Source organism: Barbus barbus (genome assembly GCF_936440315.1).
Source record: "Barbus barbus genome assembly, chromosome: 16".
Lineage (NCBI taxonomy): Eukaryota > Metazoa > Chordata > Actinopteri > Cypriniformes > Cyprinidae > Barbus > Barbus barbus.
This window is the reverse complement of record NC_136744.1, coordinates 14456431-14479211: the sequence shown is the minus strand read 5'-3', so window position 1 is coordinate 14479211 and position 22781 is coordinate 14456431. Positions and strand designations below refer to the sequence as shown.

The 22781-nt window shown below is 38.6% G+C and overlaps 1 protein-coding gene across 1 annotated transcript in view; it reads right to left on the bottom strand.

Annotated features, from left to right (window-relative positions):
- Positions 1-22781, bottom strand: part of LOC306882497 (bifunctional heparan sulfate N-deacetylase/N-sulfotransferase 2-like) — a 116800-nt gene that overhangs the window by 19705 nt on the left and 74314 nt on the right. The window contains exon 4 of the mRNA XM_079437156.1: positions 9613-9706. The gene's annotated coding sequence lies outside the window, so the exon portion shown is untranslated. The remainder of the gene's footprint in view (positions 1-9612; positions 9707-22781) is intronic.

Sequence of the window (22781 nt, the reverse complement as noted above, 5' to 3'; positions counted from 1 at the left end):
TCACATAAATGTTTTGCTTTTGGACGATCATTCAAAATTAGCATTTTTAATTGTTCATGCTTACTTGCTGGTTTCAGTAACTGAAGGAATGGAACTCCATTCACTAGCCTCTCTGAAAACCTAGTATCCAAATTACACGTACCACAACATCATATTTTTACCAAAATATTAAGAATTGAGCAAAACAGGAGGTTATTTATCAGTCATTTATCTGTTGTAAGGTCAGTTGAAAAATTGGCTTCCTTGTAATTTGTATTTGTATCTGCATGTGGTCTAAGGACCTTCAAACTTTAAGACTTAAAAATTCTTTCAAATCTCTCCATCACTCAAGGTAACATTGAAAGCTTGTCCTGGCAAACCTTGCTTTTTAGTTAATTTTACCTACTTACATTCAAAAAGCAACTCTGCATCCTCGATGCAAAATCAAGAACTGGACTGGAATTTGAAAGGCATTCTTAATTCAATTCTGAATGCCACACAAGCCTTGCAACAGCTGAGGAAACAACTCCTCCCCAGAAGAGGCCACAGACGTATGACATTCAAGACTCAAAAGTATGACCAGAAAAATCCCACTCATCAACACTTACTGATGTTCTTTGTTAAATTAACATCACACGACTTTGAGAGCCCAGATCTTGTTAGGAATGACAACAAGCATTGCAATGGTGAAATGGCTGGAGGGAAGCAGATAAAACGCTTCATTACTGAGAGAGGAAAAGGGTAAAAAAACAGGAGTTCAGTTAGCAGATTCCCACGTTGAAATATATTGAGGGCTAATCTCTCTCATTAATGCAGAATAAATATTTAACGATTAAAAATGGCACCTCATTAGAAGGTCTATTCGTTATGAGAGTGTGCTGCAGTAGGCAGTCAGTCAGACACGCCTCTCCCTCATTCTCTCGCAGGTGGCAGCCACGATGTGCCCACTGGCATCGGGAAGGCCGTGTCAAAATATTTACATTGTCAGTGAGAATGTCATGCCTATCATCCCTGCTAATCCAAACTCTGGAGCGTCGCCACAATACAGAAGTGAGTGTGATCAATGTCAGAGTATGTGAGTGAGAGAGTATATTTCAGTTGGCCAAGATTCTGGTGTGGAGATATTCAGAGGGGTGGGGCCTGATCCAGCTGAGAAAGCAAGAAAGCTGCAGCGACAAGGATCAAGCTCAGGAGAGGCTGCAGAGACGCCTGAGCTTCCTTTTACCTCAAGATCATGTTGTTCCCACCCTGCAGCACCACACATGGCTGTTTAGAGAAAAAACTTCCAGCTCCTGTATGCTGCAGAGGCGAGCAAAGCCGGCCACCCACCGTGTGTGCGTGCCTGCTCTGAAGGCGGAATGGAGGAATCTAACCACCTGTCTCTGTCTTACCCCGTCCGCTGGATGACCCCCCGGCCCTTCCTAATCTCAAAAGACTCCAGAGAAGTTCCTGTATGGAGTGAAAAGGTGTGATCGCCATTTAATGTCTGGTGGCTGTACAGATGAGTACTAGTAGGCATTCCTAATCGAATGCTATAACCAATGGTATCAAGATGGCAAAATCTATTAGTGTGAAAACGCTTAAAAGACTGATTCAGACATAACAAAGACGATAACAAACAATAGTTGTAAAAAATCTTTCTAAATTTAAAACAATAGCACAGCTATATTGATAAAGACACAGGAACAATATTGCTGGAATCACTTTCAGAATGTTTTTTTTGTTCAGCTGATGAACTATAAAATCATTGACAGCCAATCAGAATCCAATCTGCTTTAAAGAGCTCAAGCATTTATAGCTACAGATGGCATAACGGCAGCACACATTATAGCTCTTTATAGCTATCATTCTTGGTGCAAAGGGGATTTAACTAAGAAAATACGATAGAGACTGAAAGAGAGTGATTGGCCGAGCTGTGCAGCATCAGTAGGAAGTGAAGAATGAGCGTAGGAGGATAGAGAGTTGAGTACTGCTTACAGAATTTAACTCTGCCTCTCATATGGGAACACCGAGCTCTGAGTGTGCTGGTCAAAGCTTAGCTCTTAATCAAACCAGAAGAGTGGCAAGGTCAAGGTTGAACGTGTTACAGGCATGATAGAATAGACTATTTCAACAGCATCTGCCAGAATAACAGCTACAGAGCTCAATACATTTATTAAGATGTTTTAAGGTTGCAGCTTGATAGTGTAAATTATTAATATTTGCATATGGCCTTTTCACTTCATCAATGTCACAAATTGGCCAAATCTGCCATGTCATAAATGCTTTAAAGTCCTAATTAGATGCCTTGAATTTCCTTTGGGATTAATAAAGTATCAATCGTCAATCAATCAATCATAATTATGGCTTTATTTTTAAGTGATCAGACTTGTTATTTTCAGCTTTACTTAAATCCCAGATTTTCATTTTCAATGTGGACTCAAACCCCAGTGTACCTGTATAAACTGGGTATTTAGTACATATACGATGAGAAAACCTAATAAATAATAATAAGAGTAATAATAAGATTAATTACTCTTAATAATAAGAGTAAGTGTGTGTGTGGTATTTCAGGCATGCATGATTTTGTTCAGCGTTACAAGTATTTAGACAGCACTGTTCTTTGGAGTACAGCGTGTTCAACGTAAGGGAGGGGAAACCCGTCCTGAGTTTTAACCTGTGAGCACAGGCCTGGTATCTAGGACAGACAGATCGCAGATGTAGACTGTACCTCACATGTCCTAACACAGAACCTGCACACTTCTTCTCTCCTATCAACCACTCCTGACCAAGTTAGAGGTCAACGTGTGACAGAAAAATTTACTACAGGGGTCCAAAATTCCATTTACAGGCTGTCATACTTCAGAGAACTCTGGTATTGTGAAGATGGCCTTCAGGTCCAAGTCAAGCAGAGCAGTGTTTTTTTATATGCATGTTATATACTTTTTATATACAGAGATCCTACCAAAACATTCCTTCAATAATCTAAATGCTCTGTCCATCAGACAGTTTCATTAGCATATACTATGCAGTATTCTTGCAAAGTAGATTTTGGTGAAAAAAAGTGTAATGAGACCAAGTAGCAAGAAAATTTGCCACAATCTATTGCACAAACTAGCTAATGCACCTCACCTTGTTGCTCACAGCAATGCGTCCTGGCAGCAACATAATTGCTGTTGTTGGCATGTACCATTAACTCTTAGATTGTTCTTTAATTTAATGTCTGGTCTGTTATGCAAAGAGAACTTGTTTACTTCCCATTTCCAAAATATACTTGCCTAAAATAAAAGCGAAAGGCTTGCTGTTGGCTTTCCTAGAAACTCTTCTGTCTAGTATGAAGTGAAACAGTGGCATCAAAACACACTCAAACGAATCTCCTGTCTTCCCACTTCCAGTCAGAAACTTCGAGAACTTCTTGAATAACCTTCAAATGCGAGTGAAGTGGCTTTTAACCAAGCACATAGAGCAGAGGAGACCAGTCATCTTGAAAAGCCCTAAGAGCGGGATGCTATTTCCTCCTATCTTTATGCTTTCTGATGTCTGGCGGTGTGCAGACGAGGCAGCAGGGGGGGAGGACTGATGGCACTATGTCCCTTAGCAATGTCCATCCTCCTGGAGCGGGAGCAGGCAGGGTCGCTGAAGAGTTCACAGGAAGTTCTGATCAAAGGCAGCCCCTGAAGGAGCTCTGCTGAAGGGAGCACACTTACCTACAATCATCATGGTGGCACTCAGCTGAAATCTGGCAGGAGGTCTAACTGGTGGCTGACATATAAAGTAACTGCCTTCCTACTTCAGTTACAAAAGCGTTATGCAAACAGAGTCACAAAAAGAAGAGAGCTGAAAGATCATTTTGGGCTTCTCCAAGGCTCATACTGTGAGTGTTTGGGATTGATGACTGTATGGACTCAATTTCTACTGTTCATAATATGGATGAGCGCGAGCTCAGGTAAATGACACTATTGGTCATAAAAACAATAATGTAGAGATGCAACAATATTAAAATTTTATTTGATATTTTTTTTTTCTTTTTTGGAACTATTATTTATATTGATAACCAATAAATGAACAATATTAAAACTCTAAAATATTTTTTTCTCAAATTTGAAAAACAAAAAAAACTAAAAAAAACAAACAAACAAACAAAATTAAAAATCAGCCATTTCAAATGTGACAACTGCTACAACTGAAGGCATTACAACATTATAATGTACAGCATGAAAAAAGTAATATTTGTTTAGACATTTGCTAAATGTGTTTATTTAAAGTAACATTAGATGATGTCAAATGTAATCTAAAATAATGCACATTTAAACATTCAATAAGAGCCAATAATAGGAAAAACAACTTATGTTGTAATAACATAACATGCATCCCTACAATAACTGGTCCTGATCATGCATGAGGTGGATTTTTACTGACTCCAATATAAAGTGCCCAAATGTGTCAAAAAAGGGCCTCATCGTTTATGTGATTGGTTAAAGCTAGTTTTCCCAGTACCTTGTGGTTCATCAATTTGATCCAACACTGTACAAGGTGAATTTCAGTCTGGGATGGAAGAAACGGCACTTAACACAATCACAAACACACACACACATACAAAATGGGTTTCCGCAACTAGACAGAGTGCAACTAAATAGACAAGAACTCAGGGACTTGGCAGGGTCTTTACAATTACTATTTTTAAACGGACATACTGTATTAAAAATGCAACCAGCCATGGTGTGAAAACACTTGATCAATGTAATAAAATACAGAGCATGCTTATTTCAAGTTATATGAGAACTTTAAGAGTTGCTTTCATTGAGTGACCAATGAGTCTTCCCATACTGATAAAACATGATACCACCCTATGATCCGAGCTAAAAAATGTTGTGCTTTGTAAGAGGTTTATAATAGTTATAATAAACAAATATACAAGCTACTGAAAATAAAACAGTGATATAATGGCTCACGCATATGTACATAGTTAATCCACTCCTCTAACTTGCTATAACCTTGAGTAATGTGTGTAACCACAGTGACAAATAACTAATAAATACTTTGCATAGCATCTTTAATAACTAAATGTTTTATTCTTATTGGCATATCGGCCAACTGCATTCATCCTTTCAAAGATGTGGTGAAAATGCTGTTTCTTTTCATACTAGACATACTAATTAAATTCTCTTTTAAAATTAGACTGTGACTCTATTTAAAAAAGTTTTCTTGGTCATACAATGCAGTCACTCTGTTTTATAATGCATGCAATAATGCATTCACATAACGTATGCATATGAAAACGGCAACTGCTGCTGTGTAAAGACAGAAAGCAGAGACTGCAGAGAGATTATTGTGTCTCAAGAGTGTGTGTGAGATAAGTATATAGAGGGAGAAGCGAAGGCTAAAAATCGATATATTCGGAGCAAGATGTCACAGTGGCCAATCACTGTCACCAGTGTCATCGTGACATGGGTATTTAGAGCTTTATAATTGGTCACACTGTGCAAAGACATCGAGAGAGGTAAAATGAAAACTGACAACAGATCCACTCTCGCTGTCAAGCTACACATCCACAAACCGCCCACATCCTCTACCCAAGGTGCTTCAGTTATACAGTGCAAAAAAAATGTGGTTTGAAACTCACAGCTCCCTTTGGCTTCAATACGAAGCCATGCTGTCACAGCTGGCCAATCAGCGACAAACGCTGGCTCTATGAACTCTTCATTTGTGTGAGTAGGCGTGAGAAAAAGCAACGGGGGGCGTACGTGTGTATCTGAGTGACCTTACTTTCTTTCTCTACTCCGCATTGTCATTCTGTTTTCCTGGCCTGGGGTTTAGGACCCTCCCACATCCACAACAAAAACCGGAATGCCTCTTTGCTCCAATTAAAATTTCTTTGGCACAACCTCTCTGCAGTTATCTTTTCACTTTGTATCTCTCCGAGGAAGACGCTTGCCAGTATCCTCCATTCATGCCGTGATCAATCCCACCGTGCAACACAAAAGTCCTGGAGGACCCCACAAGCACAAACTTGCCTTTAAACTCAAGTCTCTTTCTCTCCACCGCACAAATAAGGCAGAGAGCATTATACAACCGAGGGGATGTGCATGCAAGGCCACTCTGAATAATGAATCTTTCCTTACAGGGAGGTCTGAATTAGACAAATCAAAATCTTTAAATGATCCTTTAGAGTAATCTTGCCGACGAGCCCTCTATATGAGGTAACGTCTCTACTTCGCGCTGGGTGTCAACGTCTAGGTGAGGAAGGTGTCTCTGGAGGCAAGCCGAGTTGGTAAGGTGCTCGCTTAATTGGCACAGAGTAGGAAGGAGGACAGTAGAGGAGACAGGTGGTGGGGGCAAGGTTCAGGGGCCACGGTTTTCTTCCTGGCAGAGCTGATGGTACTACTGGGACCACACACACATATACGGACACACAGAGGAGCAGGCTTTTGTTGAGCATTGTCACTGTGCAGCTTCACAGAGCAGGACACTGAAGCATTTATACTCCCTCTCTTTAACACTCAGAATACAGAGGTTGCAGAATAATGACAATCATTCAAGTACACAAACATGCCCACTCGCAAGAGTATGTCTGCATTCACACACATATCTGTACACCCACAAACAGGCAACACGATCAGCAAAATCACTACATAAACACAGAATTTCTATGAGCACCTCTACAGTAGGGTTATGCAGATGGAGCTCAGGGGTATTTATACATAAACTGGTCATCAAATTTGATCTGATCTTCAATTAAACAATTAAAAAACAGTCTGCATAAACTGTTTTAATAAAGCACACTGTGTACACATTCACAGGACTGGGTGGAAAAGTACCGTATGTGAAATCTCTAGGCTAATGACTTTTCTGAAAGCTAATTGGAGTCAGCTAACCTGGAGTCCAAACAATGAGATGAGCTTGTAGGTACTGGTGGTCACATACTTTTTCCTGCAACTGTATTTTTTTAATGGTGAAAAAATTAAAGGGCAAGTTCACTCAAAAAACTATTACTGGTCAACTATTACTCATCCTCGTGTTGTTCCAAACCCATAAGAAATTTGTTCATCTTTGAAACAAGAATAAAGATGAATGAAATCTGAGAGATTTTTGTCTCTCTATTGAAAGTCCATTCCACCAAAATGCTTCAAAGTTCATAAAAAAATTCATATGAATTCTTTTGAAGACACATTCTTGCTTTATACGATGAACAGATTTCATTTATGCTATTATTCACATATAAACATTGATCAACGCACATATAGAGCAAATCAAATTTGGTAAATGAAAACTCAAATGCAAGATGTCACATGGACTATTTTAACAGTGTCCTTACTACCTTTCTGGGCCTTGAACGTGGTAGTTGTATTGCTGTCTATGCAGGGTCAGAAGGTTCTTGGATTTCATCAAAAATATCTTAGTGCTCCAAAGATGAACAAAGGTCTTACGGATTTGGAACAACATGAAGGTGAGCAATAACAAGTTTCTTTTTTGGGAAAACTATCCCTTTAATAATTAACAACTGCTGAAACAGGAAATTGTATTATAAAAACGCTTTTGACGAAAAGCAGGCAATTTCATTGGTGCAAGCTGACAGTTAATTTGGCTAAAGTATCACTGCATAGAGTAGAGTTACTCACCAACAATTAATCGTAATGAAAAACTTGAAGCAATACCCGTTCTTATTCATTACTGAAATGTGCCTAATTATTTTTAGATTCACTATGAAGGGAAAAAAATAAAACATTATGCATTTACTGTAAAAAGGCGTCTGGGGATATTAAGAATCAATATCCGATTACATCATTTAAATGAAGACTGTATTTAGTTATATACATATCTATTTTTACCCAGTTGTACATCGCAATTAAATAAAACTCCCCTTTATTCCTTGACACTCATTTTCTACAGTCTAAACTTAAATCAAATCAGTGCCAGGGGAGGTGAAAAAATGACAGCTCTCCAATTGGCTAAGAGAGTCATCGATCATGACGGCCCACGTCATTACCGTGACAGAGCTGCGCTCAGCAATTCAGCTCATATTCTGTTTGAGCAGAGTTCAGAGAGGTACGAGGAGCACATCGAGCGGCCGTTGCACAATACACCTGATTCTATACAGCAATGACCTCATCTCTCTCTGCCAGCTCTCCAATCAATACCATTCAGCTTCAATCAATTCTTTTATACCCCATTCAATGGATGAGTTATTGGCATTACTCACAGTACAGACAAAGAGCCTGTAAGTAGAAGACAAACAACAGAAGGCAGCTCTCAGTGTCTTTACATACAGTTACATAAACTCTTTTTTACTGTGCCAAGTCACTCTCATTATTTAAGATCTAGAGTTAATACCCACAAGCTGTCAGTGATACATTCAAAAAAATTAAGCAGATTGAATAAGAACTAGGAACAGAGAGGCAGATGATGACAAAGGTCGAAAAATATGCACACTGATGCAATCTCAAATGAGCAAACAATATCAAATCAAGATAGTTTTCGACAGGCATCAGATAATCTCCCTGCACTCATGGTTTCTCATAAAAAGAAGAATCCAGCGTCTTCATAGGTGAGTGTTAACGGGAACCCGGGTGCATATTCACACCGACAGCGATGTGCGAGAGGATAACATCAAAGACCTAGAGAGCTTGTATTCTCTATGGAGGCCTGGCCCATAACCTGCCCTGGAAGTGTGCATGTGCTTTCGGCAGCATTCGCTTGAGGGACACATAAAAGCTCTCTTGGCTGTGGGGTCAATTACATTTAAATTTGACCAGCTCAAGAGGTGCACTAAGGCTCAATACACAATTCAAACACGCATACTAAGCATGAAGCGTTTGTGTGGATCAGTCACAGTGAGGTTTGGATAGTCGCTCTGCAGGACTGACAGAAAACACTTGAGTGAGTTTTATTCACTGTAGTGGAATTAAGACTGTGTTACCATGCCGACAAGCGCTCGGAAGTGAGAGGGAAAGATTGTTTTGATATGGGGTACTAATGAATAATGATGATAAATTTGATAAAAAATTTAGTGATGCACAAGGTTCACACTATTCCTTCTGCAAAAGATTTGTACTGTAAGATACAGAGGAAAATCAGCTTAAGTGTCAGGATTGAGATAAAGGTGAAACAATGGCACAAAAGAAAAAAGACCAAATTTTCTTTCTGGCAGATTTATACTTGCACTGATGATATTTTTACTGGCACCATCACAAAACAAAAACCACATTTTAAAAGGAAAAAAAGCTGGAAATTCTATTATAATTTAATTTGTCATCTTAAAATACACAAACATTTGTACTAAAAGTAGTTTCCATATGGTGATTTATGTATATTTTTCAAACCATTTTAACCTTTACATTTAACGAATTATCATGAAACACCTATTTAATATTAGTCACCTACATAATTTTACCAACTGACATTTTATCAGCAGAATTTGCAACAATGCTCAATACATCACAGAAAACAAAGTTCTCATCATACAGGATCATGTGTATTGTTAAGCCTTGGAAACCATCCCATTTAAGAAAAAAAGAACAAATTAATTAACGAAAGAATGAATCAATGAATATATTAATAAATAAATTCATTTAGGTCAATTAACAATAGCTGATTGACAAATTCAGGATTTTGTCAGTGATCATTTAAAAAACAAGCAACAAAAACAACACTTACTTCTTGCAGCTGCTCTTGATAAATCAGTCAGTGCATTAGTTGATTTGTCCTGGGTGGAAGTGTGTGAATCTCAGCGTGTGGCACATTCAGACACCTGTGATGACGACAGAGAGGACATGCGGTGAGGGTTTGATAGATGACTCCTGTGCAGTCGCGTCACTTTTGCACTCTCTCATTTGTGAGGTGTCTCGATCTCAGACGGTCCACTCTTCTCTCCTAGACTATGATCTGAACATCACTGAAGTCCTTTGTGTGTGTTGATGTACATGTATTGACAAACCATGTACAGATAAGAACACACCCCTTGACCAATTACAGTCCGTCACACTTACATTCACACACAGACAGGAGACAGATCCAGGGAAAAAACACCTACAAAAAGAGGTGAAGATAAAGTCTTTTAATGACTGTCTAATGGGAGATTTGATCTCAGATATTAAAGCTAGCCAAAGGCAAAGAATGGCTGAGACATGCGCATACATTTTTTAATCAACTAATCGGTGGACTGGCTCAATGGCTACTTGACAAGCCTGTACTAGAAAAGTCATGCATAAAACAGACTGCCACGTCCACCAGACTCTGAACAGATAATTCTTTGGGAATTATGGATGCTAAGCACAGCATTGGAGGCTGAATAACCTTACATTTCAATTTCAATTTCAAAAAACATCATATTCTTCAATGTGCAGGCATATATTTACTCTGCATTCAAAAAATCCCGAGCTCAAATATTTGAGCATACTGTGGGTGCACAACATATATTATATAAATTCTTCATTTTTAATTTTCTAAGAAAATGTATAATTGCAAAAGTAATTTTTAAACAATACAGTATGAATATAGTAATGATAAAAAAACAGATATATGGTAATGAAAATTAATGGGATAAAGTTAAATAGCTGTAAACAAAACAAAAACAAATAAATAAATAAAATATTAAAAAAAAAAAATAAAAAAAATTATGGGGAGTAATAGTGGACTGAATTTTCTTTATGAAAAAAAAACATTCTAATTTTTTTCCATTTGGTTTTGGGATAAAATGTGTTCTGACACACACCTGAGAGCAAGTGCCACATCATGAGAGAGAATCAGCAAGAAAATACTGTCCTTTAATTTCTCCACAATACCTGTGGATTCTGCATAACAACAGATCATTGCTCACAGCAGGTGATCTGAGGCCTGATAGAGATCATTTTAAATCTGTTGAAGGTGGTGAATTTGTACATAAGCGGTGCTTTGACGGCTGTGGAAACGGTGCTTTAAGGACAATCAACAAAAGTTGAGACTTGCAACTTTTCGGAGACCGTAAAAGCGCAGCATACTAAAACATTCACGGAGATGTTGTAAATCCCAAACCTTTGCTTCAAAAGCATAAAGACATCATCTTCCCTAATCAACTAGCTGGTTGTTAGATAGCTGGGTAACTAGTCAACCATCCTGACTCATAACCACACACATAAACACAGCAAGTGCTAAGTGACACACTTGTCTCCAAGTGGACCCAAGAAGAAACGCACACTTAACATTATGAAGAGTGAAAGATCTGGCTTCCAAACACAGAGACCTCATGGTGATCTTCACAACAACCAGCATGCATCTGCTGTCTGTGAGTGTATTTGTGCTGGAGCTTTATTCTTTGGCTGGTAATGCGCGACAGGAGGCCGAGAGAGAAAACAAGGACACGTGGAGGGAGAGAGAGAGAGAGAGAGAGAGAGAGAGTGAGAGAGAGAGAGAGAGAGAGAGAGAGAGAAAGAGAGAGAAAGAGAGCGAGAAGAGGGTGGGCAGAAAAGACAACAGAGGAAGTACACAGGAAGGAGCCTTTGTTCTTGCAGATGCAGATTGAGAGTTAAATGTTTAATGGATCTCAGCAAGACGCAGAAGATCTCTCAGAGGACCAACAGAGGAAACCTTAACCAGGATGTCAACTAACAACACGCCTGCATATGGGAGTAGAGATGGGTCACAATGTTGACTAATCACCTAACAACTAGTTGATTGGTTTATTTCGATTTTTCTTTGCGACACATTTAGTTCCAATGTTTTAAATATGATTATGACTGTGTGGTGTATTGTTGGAGTGTAAATCCCTCTCAGAAAGTGTTGCATTTTTAAATTAATCCTCTTTAAAGCACCATTTAGCTGTTGTTTGTAAATGCCCCCACTAAGAAATGAGTCAGAGATCAGGTAAACCTAAAACCAGACCTGAATAGTCGACTAGGCATTCAGATAACCCAATAACTTAGTTGATTTGAATGAAATGTGTAGTTCTGCTCATTCCTAACATGGACAATCGACACCCTAAGTTTAAAGAGGGACACCATTGATCCAATTGAAAAAAACAGCATCATTTAAACCAAACAATCACAAAAAATAACATGTATAGTTAAACAGCACTCATCCCGTCTCTCCTTCTCATACACACAAAGCAACCTCTGCACAGTGTCAAAGTCCCAGTGAGAGCCATGTTCCACTCTCCACTGACTAATTCAATATTGATAAAGAAACTAAACAAAGCATGGCTATCAGCACTGGAGGATTCCCAGTAGCAACAGCGAGCAATCTCCCAACTCTACCCTCACTATATGTCTCTCCTTCCCATTTATTTCACTCAATTTCCAGTACAGTCCTTGGCTTTCTCCAGTTATATTCAACATTATACAATTATCATACTAATGCACCACTCAGCATTTCAGGAGTATATTACAGCATGAATGGAAATTTCACAAAATGACCACTCCCCCTGTCTGTATAAAGAAAATGGATAAATTTAGTAACATTAATTATTTTAGAAATACGTACTTTGCTGAACGGAGACAATTTTAAGGAAATTCATGATATGCTCTCTTAAATCGCTAATTCATAGATTAATTAATTGTTTTCTTCCCTGCTGTCACGCTGCTCTGGGAGCAAGGAGTGAGGAGACGTGGAGAATCTTGAATGGACAATGTTTATTTAAATCAACTCACGGAACGTGGAAATCGGGGAGTAGACAAACAATACAGGACATGGGAGACAGGGAGACACAGGGCTTAAGAACACTGGGAAATCAACGAGGAAGAACAGAAACAGGTGAGGAGTAATTAAACACAGGGCTGGGGACTAATGAACTAATAATTACAGAGAATGAGGACAGGAACAGGAAGACCAAATATGGGCACGAGAGGAGGGGAAACACGTTTTTTTTTTTTTATTCTTTTTTTTTTTTTTAAGTAATAAATTATTATTATTATTTATTTGTATTTTTTGCATTTCTATAATGGGAATTTGGGGGAAGTTTTAATATTTAATTGGCAAAAATGTCATTACAAAAAAAAAAAAAAAAGGACAGAATATAATTTATGTTTTAAGGATGAAATATGATTTAGATATGTTCTTAGTGGTTTATGATTTAGATATGTTCTTAGTGGTTTCCAGATATAGCCTAATATCTACATCATTTTGACTGAATGCTTCAAGTGTTTAAGACATTTTAATACCAAATGTAATTAATTTACAAATAAACATTGAATTAAATTCAATAAATAACCATTCGATAATACATAACTGGACACAGATTTACTCAATTATACAAGGATATGCAATAAGTTTGCGTGATAAATGTAATATTAACAGTAAATATGTAAACCGTGCATTATGCAGCACACTAGTACTTCATTCTACACACAGTCTAATTCATCCATCCATCTACACGTCCTTTACCATAAACCAAACTTACACAGTGGCCTCCCATCTCAGCATGACAGAACAGAGTCTATAGTTCATGCAAGGTGCTAATTGATTGGCTAAAATCCCTTAGCCTGTAGACAGTGTGTTTGACAACAATGGAGACTGTGTCAGCCTGTAACAGCTCTGGATCATCAGGCGGGAACAGGACAAACTCAATCTACCCCCTCATTATGCAGTTTTCCACTGACTGCCAGTTTGCACATGCAAAAGCACACAGAAGCCTACAGAGATCTAAAATGACCTTTCAAAGAAACCCAGCTCTCATTTCTCCATCACTGCACCTTCAAGCCAGCAGCAGCGGTGAGAGTGTGTGTGACGGGGTGGCTGGGTGTAACAGCGTATGGATGGCTGTGAGTCACCGCTCCAGCAGGGAATCGTGATAGAGCGGTGCGACGTTGACACCGGTCCATATGCAATGACAGGGAGAAGATTAGAAAATGATCATATTGAAGATTGTGGAGGGCTGTGCTGCTGTGGCAATGCTCAGAATCATGGGCATAGTTCACAAATAAAAGATGAGTGGAGGGAGGAGCGATGTAATAATCGAAATACCCTTTTAAGATGCTGCAATCCCTGTGACATTTCATAAACCAAAGCGCTGCTTCCAATTTGTGGGCTGCACGGGTGAGAACGGCGCCACACGGAGGGGGCGGGCGTAGAATAACACAGCTGCCAATCTGGTGACAGCAAATGACTTAATCATACCTGAAACCAAGCCACGAGAAAGAAGTAGAAGAGAGCAAGAGTCATCACAAATCTTATCATAAATCAGCTCTGTGAGTCAAGGCGAAGGGAGGGACAATAAAACGGACTCAGAAAACACTTTAAATTCATCAGTGTGATATGTGAAAGTGAAAGAAACCATTTGTTTAAATCCTATAATAAAAAGGCTGATAGAAAGGTATCACCACGGGACAGATATGGCCGGCGGAGCTCTCTCACACATCCCTGAAGAACCACTCTGAAGGTATTTCATCATCTCTGCAACGCAGAGGAGATAAAGCTAAGAGGAGAACCTGTTGTTATATAATCTCCTTATCCTGACAAATACCGTTACTCTCTTCAGCACTGGACACAGCTTTTGCACATATCTGTCACAGTACAACAGTGTAGACCCACCCATCCATTCTCCAAACCACTAACACTATGTAGGGTCGTGGGCAAAATGTAAAAAACTTTAAAATAAAATAAAATAAATAAACAATAAGTTATTAAACTTCTGAAGATGAAAAAAAACAAACAAAAAAAATTACAATTATATTTTATTTTTCAAATACATATCTTTTTTTTTTTTAAGCCTCCATTCAAAATTTGGGGATATGCAAGTTTTTTTTTTTTTAAGAAATGAATTTTATTCAACAAGGTTGCAAAAAATTGATCAAAAGTGACACTAAAGACTATTACACTTAATTTGTAAATCAATTTTGAAAATCATATTTCCCATGTTACAAAAACAGCATTCTTCCATCTTAGAAACATTGCCAAGCTTCGAAACATGCTACCTGTTTCTGATGCAGAAAAGCTAGTTCATGCATTCATGACCTCTAGACTGGACTATTGTAATGCACTGCTAGGTGGTTGTCCTGCATCTTCAATAAACAAGCTACAGATAGTCCAAAATGCAGCGGCTAGAGTTCTTACAAGGTCAAGAAAATATGATCATATTACCCCAATTTTACAGTCTCTGCACTGGCTACCTATTCAGTTCCATATCATTTACAAAATATTATTACTTGCCTATAAGGCCCTAAATGGTTTAGCTCCTGCGTACCTAACTTGTCTTCTACCACGCTACAATCCAACCCGCTCCCTAAGGTCGCACAACTCTGGACTTTTGGTAGTACCTTGGATAGCAAAGTCCACTAAAGGAGGTAGAGCTTTTTCACATTTGGCTCCCAAACTCTGGAATAGCCTTCCTGATAACGTTCGGAGTTCAGACTCACTCTCTCTGTTTAAATCTAGATTAAAGACACATCTCTTTAGCCAAGCATTCACATAATGCATCTTATAATCTTGTACTGCAGTTAAATCTGATCAAATGTACATTATTATTATTCTTTAGCTTGGGTTGAACAAATCATTTTTGCTTAGATGGAACAGCAGCTACGCTAATTATGTCTCTATTTGTTTCTCTGTTTCTAGGAATTACAGAAGCTTCAGTCTGGATCCAACCCTTAAATGATCTGAGATGACCGAACACCTGAGAAAGATAATGCCAACCCCTCAGAGGACCTCAGAGGATGCCAAAGCTCAGACAACATACAGAATTACCAAATTTTGCCATAAGTCAAACATATTAAGGTTCTGCAATATATAAATATATTGTGGAAACTTAATTTCCTGTAGAGCTGCTTTGCAACGATTTGTATCGTAAAAAGCGCTATACAAATAAACTTGAACAGGGATAAAAAAAAGACGTTTCTTGCGAGCCAAATCAGCATAGAATGATTAGAATGATCGTGTGACACTGAAAAAATAGCTTTGCCATAACCGGAATAAATTACTATTTATTCCTGTTATCTAATCTATCTTAAAATATATTAAAATAGAAAAGAGTTCTTTTAAAATTGTAATGATATTTCACATGCATACATATATACTCCAAACTTTTGAATGGCAGTGCATACTGGTAAAATGTGTCTAATAGAGTAAATGACAGCTGAAAGCACTAATAAAATTAGCCAAAATATTTCAAAAATGAGCATGTAAGAGGTGAGTCTGTGGGAACAGATTCCACATGGACCTGTACTCATTCCTCTACTGGATCTTATGCTCTCATGTGCTTGTTATGTCATCTTGGTTGCAGAGCTTGTTGTTTGATAAAACACAGAAGGATCCCTGCTCATAAAAAAATGAACATTTAGTCCCTATGGAACATCACAACATGTTCATGTGCAATGTGCAAATGTTATGAGTTTTACTGTTGGAGGCAGGAAGCTTTTTTTTTTTTTAAGTGTATGCCAAGGAGAAAACAACCTCCGCCTTCACCAAAGTTGTCCGTTTAAAACTGCCAGGAATCTAAATCTGCAAAAAGATTTTATAGGTCTCAATAAATTCTGACAAGTATCAACAACAACAAAAAAGGTTGTTTGGCTGTTCAGAGTTCAGTGTTTTGAGTTATATATATATATTTTTTGTTCTTTCTCTGAGGTTTGGATCTTATCAGAGAAATCAGATGATTTATGCTAGTAGGTTCTGGACAGTTCACCTACTCAAAATTATTCGAATAGAGGCAATCTTTCTAACAATAAAATTCCCTCCCAAGAGTCCAAAAGTTCCCATTTCTCATGTCCAGAGATGTTCAGCCAAAATTCTGTCATTATGTTTTTTTCTTCATGTATGACTTTTTTTATTTAGTGGAGATATTCTGCATAATGTTAAAGCTGCCCTTAAAAGGCATAACACATAAATAAGCACATAAAAATAAGCTTGAAAATCTGTCTACACTCAAAAGTGATGCCCTACGATACTTTAAACATTCGTAAAAATACTGAAATTGCAGGTTTGAATGTCCACACATGCAAATGAGATTTGAAGAGAAAATGATCTCTCCTGTTACATTACATGGAAGACAGGAAATCATAGAGGTTTCAAAATACTTGAGTTAACAAAAAACTATTTTTCTTATTGGATGAATTATTCCTTTGAGGTTTGAGGATTTCATAACTACTTAAACAACCAGGTATCCATGGAGGCTCTTCATAAATACCTTGCTCAAGGGCACTGCAGCAAAATCAATGGTCAGAAAGCAGCTTGACCCTCGTGTAAATGGGGAGAGAGAGTGAAAAAAGGGGGAGTGAACATTAGTGTTGTGTTGCAGGCAAACATCATTCTGCAGGGAGCACTTAAATATACTTCTGATACATTTTTTTAAAAGATTAAGCAAGAACTACATAGACTGGGTTATTAACAACATAAATATATTACATATATAGCCCCATGGGAACTTCACTGACAAACTGAATTGATTTGTGGAAATGAAATCAAACTTCACAGCACTATTGCCATTTTGGAAAGCGTAGTTTAAATACCTCTTTGCCCTCACATGCTCACAAATTTAGGAGTAGTCATAACATCTAACCCACCAAGATGATCTTTGGAAAAGGTAAAAATAAAAATACTAATTTAAATGCATTGTAAATATGAAATATACAGTCCAGCCCTACGCCATAATCTGATATATAAGAAACTGAGGTTATTTATGGAGAGATCATGTGATTATTACAGAGTCTTTTAACTGACACTATAACGTCTCTGTGGGGACGCAAGTTTGAGCTTCAACAATAATAATTAAGACATAAATAACGAAGGAGAACCACATCAAAGCTATTCCAAACTACAGGAAAACACAGAAGCAGAAACCCAAAGAACCTATATAGATAGAAATGTTCAGCAAACAGCCATGACAATGGATGACCCTTGACCTTTTGACCGCCCCTCATCTTTATCCGTCTCCTTTGACCTGCCCTTTCATCCCAGAACATTCCATTAACTGCACTACTCCCATTAGAGACCATCAGAGCTCCGCTTAAATCAATGCTTTGCTGAAAAGTCCAGCGGCGCTCCAGATCCACCGGCACATTCCCGTGTGATTCACAGCGACTTAATGACTTTATTTCAGTGCTGCGCTCCCAATCAGCCGACTGGTATTTTTAGAGTGGTGAGTGCCCACACATTGTCTGTGACTCTGCTTTAATTTGCATATGGGATATAAACAAAAGAGTCAGTTTAGGAGTTGAAGATAACATACTCGTTGCATCGTGGAAGGAAAGGGAAGGAAGGAACAAAGGTAGAGAAAGTAGAAGGGCAGAATCCCACAAACACACTGTCTTATATGAGACATGATACCAATTGCTTGGTTTCGCCATCTACAGCTCTTCCTAAACTCTCCAGGGCAGACAGAAAGAGAGAGCGAGAACACGTCTCCGAGCAGGCGAGACGAATGGGCAGCTCAGTCAGCTGTGCAGGTAGAAAGGACGCTCCTTTTCTCAAACAGAATTTTTTCGCTGGGGCTCTTGGGATTGGGCAGAGCTATTGATCTGACTGGATCAGTTTGGTTACGGGGTGAAGAAAGAACAGAGGTTGAAATGTCCATTTAGCTATGATGGATGGTTCATTTAAACCTATGAACAAAGAACAGCTATATGTTAAGATAAAAAAGCGCTAAAATGTAAAGAACAAAAGCATTTAGTGTCACCTTGGTCAAGGTTGGAGACTTTCGAAAATGATGGTGTTAATTCACAAAGTTGAGGAAGAAAACAAAGGATTTTTGTAAACTATAGGCACTTTTAATGTCACAAAAACAAGTATTTTTAGTTTTTTTCTTAATACAACTAACAGATTACAGACTACATTTTCATTTTGTTACATTACTGTGATGACAACTCATTCCTCCAGTCTTCAGTGTCACATGATCCTTCAGAAATCAATTTAATGGAAAAAATAAATTCTTAAAAAATAAAATGGAAAAAAAGATTAAACAGGTTAGCATTGTCTCTTAAAGCTGTAATTACACTTTCACCATAACCACAATTACAACTGTCGAAGTTTTATCAAAAATTAGACTAGTTTGTTGACAAGGTGACAACAGTATCAGCGAAGAACATACTTGAGATGAAATATAACACGTTATGTGTGAAGAAAAACAAAAACAAGAAAACAATTAAAATCAAGCTGCAAATGTCAAATTATGTAAAAAGTGTGACATTATTATATAACTATTTAGGACACACTAAATGTTTGCTAAGAAATGGGCCTTATCAAGACAAAGTCGTCAGCCAATATATTCCAAAAACGTTCAGAATGTTCTTTTCCACCCACAGAATGCTGTCAAACACAACATATCTTTTGAGATGATTTGATATGACAGTTCTTCTCAGTTGCTTGTATATTCACTGTTGGACATTGTTAGTAGTCAAATTTGATCATTACTCATTTTTGGTCAAATTCATTACTGTTCTAAATGTTCAGATTAGGAAGATATTTCTTTTAAAGAAATTAATTTCTTTCAGTAAGGATGCATTAAATTGATGAAAAGTAAAGACATTTATAACAATAAAAAAAATTCAATTCACAGGATAAATTCACAGGATAAATCACAAGAATTATTACATTTTAAAATATATTAAAATAGACCAAACCAGGATCAAAAGTGCCCAAATCTAAAGAAACAAGTGCAACTGTGAAGATTCGAGCACATTTCACACTGACTTAACATCCAAACACAGTGACAGCATACATCACCATATACTCACACCTGCAATTCGCAGAGCTTGCATTTCCTCTTTCTGGTTCTGGCTCATTTACCACACTCACATTTTGTGTTCACGGACACACACACACACACACACACACACACACACACAACATATATCATGCCAAAAGAGAGGTCATTCAGAGGAAAGAGATCAGAGATGGATCACAGATCAGAGGAAGAAAAGGGGAGAAAAAAAGAGGCCAAAACAGAGATAAATAAAGGTGGAAGGTTCCCAGCGCATCTGTCGGTGACATTGACAAGGCCAACCAGGCGTGGTGTCCAGAGGCAGTGGGACAGAAGAGCTGAGAAATGTGTCTTCCACGCCATTGTGCTCAGGGCCAAACACACGCACAGCAATATTCATCCAACCAAAGACCTCGCAGCCTTCACACACACAAACACGGCACTAACGGCAAGGCTTAATGAGATCCAATGAATGGCTTTCTGAGCTTTTATTATTGGAAGTCACCTAAATTCCACCTCCAAGTCAGACCATAGCATTTTTGGAGCTGAGGAGCAGAGTTAATATCTATCTCACCATATAAACAAGTGAAGGCTGAGTGCAATACCCTGAGACTCGGTTAATAGTGGGCTTTGAGCCTTTAAGGAATCCCTGTCTGACTGAAATTTGACCCAATAAACCAACAAGGACAATAAGCACCTCTCCAAGCCCCTCATTAGCTAAGGTGGAGGTCTGTCTCTAATGCCAATTTAACAACCTGCGTCCCATTCCAATAGCACAGATCCTTCCTTCTCTCTTGCCCTGAGGCCATGTTGCCAGTGTGGTCTGTTACAGCCCATAATCAGCATCTGGGAAAGATAAGAGCTCCACGTTGAGGCTCAAGGCGGAGACCTGATGGTGCAAGCGTCTGACGGGGCAGGAGACTAATCCAGCCCCATGCTGTGACAGAAGCTGGCTAATCACAGCCCGGTCGGATTAAACCAAAGACCAGACACATGCAACTCAAGAGGATGACTAGTGCAATGGGAGGCAAGCCCAAGAGACCAAGGATTACCTGATGAAAATATTCATGGAGGTTTTCACTCCCCGCTGTCTTTCTCCATTGGTTTCTGTGAGTGCCAAATGTTGGGCCCCCAAGGGCAGCATCTTTAAAGGCAGATTAATGATAAGCCAAGTTAATGCAAGAGGTAAAGCTCACTCTGAGATGTGTGTGTGTGTGTGTGTGTGTATACTCTAAACCTATACCATTAACCAAACAGGAAAGTGTGTATTATTGCTAATGTGCCTTTTCAAGGTAAAAAGGGCAATTTAGCCATAAAATCCAAATAAATAACTATCTGATGTAGACAATATGATGATTATTCTCTGAATATCAAGATGCTCCCCTAATGTTGTGTTGTACAACCTGATGTATTGAGATATTCTTCTATCTTTTGACTTTTGCACAGGCGCTAGGCAACGATATGTCATGCAAATTGTCTGATAATAACTGGCTGCGCTTCAAAAGGTCAGCAGCAAACAGGGTCAAAACTGGAATTGTTTGAACTTTAAACGTCACATTACAACGCTTGACCTGTGCACAACATGGTGCCGGGGGTAACGCTGTAGCTCAATGCAACGGGGAACGTCGAAATGAATCATGTGAAAGGGTCTTAACAGTAAAACGCTGGCATTTTTTAAATGAGCAGCGATGCTGTTGTGTGTGTGTGGGCAAACGCTAAATTGCACAAAGTAAAGAAAAATAAGAACAGCACATCTCTAAACAAACTAGACTTGGGAAATAGCAGTGCTCAAAGCAGCAAAAATATTTTAGGTTAAGATGAGGTTTTAGGCTTTGGTTCTGAGTAAATTAAATGCTGCACTGACAAGCACCATATCTTGCTTTCTCAGCTGGAGAGCAATAACCCCATTTTTATGGTGAATACAGAGCAAAATGTGGCACTGAAACAGGGGGTGGGGGTGGGGGGCTCCACCTGCCGGACATCCCCCCACAAATGTTGCACCCCAACACAGCTAACCCAATTTTCACAGCTCTGTCTTCTGGCTTGTGCATGTATGAGTATCAATGCATAACACAACACCATCTACAGTATGTAAAAATATTCTTATTTCTCTATAATTATAAAATAATGTCCAAAAATAGACAACATACATGTATAAATTATACACAAAATAATTTCAATGGACTCTGTATGTTAAGGCTGAATTAACAGGGAATTAGAAAAATGAAGAAAAATTAGGAGTAATTTCAATTTAGTGTTCACCTATTACAATATATAAGGATAAACACTATGAAAGTCCCAATATTTGAACAATATTTGTCTCTCTCCTTCATTCCTTCTTCATGTCTCTCTAACAAAGCAAAAGAGGCAGGGGTGGTTGCTCACTTCGAGAGCGCTTATTGGGTTAAATGCACCACGCTGCTCTGCTCCTCTCTAATGCAGCGCTGCTCAGGAGACGAGACTTCCTGCTGAGAAATCTCTGAGCTGGAGAGAACATGTTGACTCACTGCTACATTAGACACACTTGCAAAAGCGCACACACGTGCGTGCACACACAGAAAAAGGAGCTTTTGCGATGACGCATCCCACTTGCAAACACTTTGATTCCACTGAGCAGAGATCAAGATGACACCCGGAGCCAAAATTTATGGAACATGCTGATTAAAGACTGACAACTTGTTATTCAGAAGAAAACTGTGAGTGACTTGGAGCTTCACAGGGAGGGGAAAAAATAAAAACAATAGATTTCTGTCCTCCAAACTTCAGTGAAGTTCCTTCAGCTCTCTCTTTGGGAGGCGACTGAGCACTCTGTGTGGAGGTAATGGTGCGGCAGTTGAGACGCAGCGGTTCAATGTGTCAGATCGCATCGGGGTAGATCAGGCATCAGGGTACCCTGCCGCAAGACACACTCAGAGGAAGCTGCGCTCCACTCAAACACAAGTTTTAAATGATAGGATTAAGCAATGAAGCTTTGGCTCATGAGAAGAGGGATGAGACGTCACTGACGCTTAATGACAGACTGAATTTTGTCTAAATGCTTGTTTCTTATATAGACAGAATAGGGCGAGGCACAGAAAAATATGGGCAGCTTTGGAGAGGGAGGTTTAAACATGAAGGTAATAATGAGTAACTTACTCTACTCTGCCTGATACAAACTCACCTGAGTGCCGCTGGTGTAGTCATGCTTAATTCATGCTTCTTGTCAAGTCAAGTCAATATTATT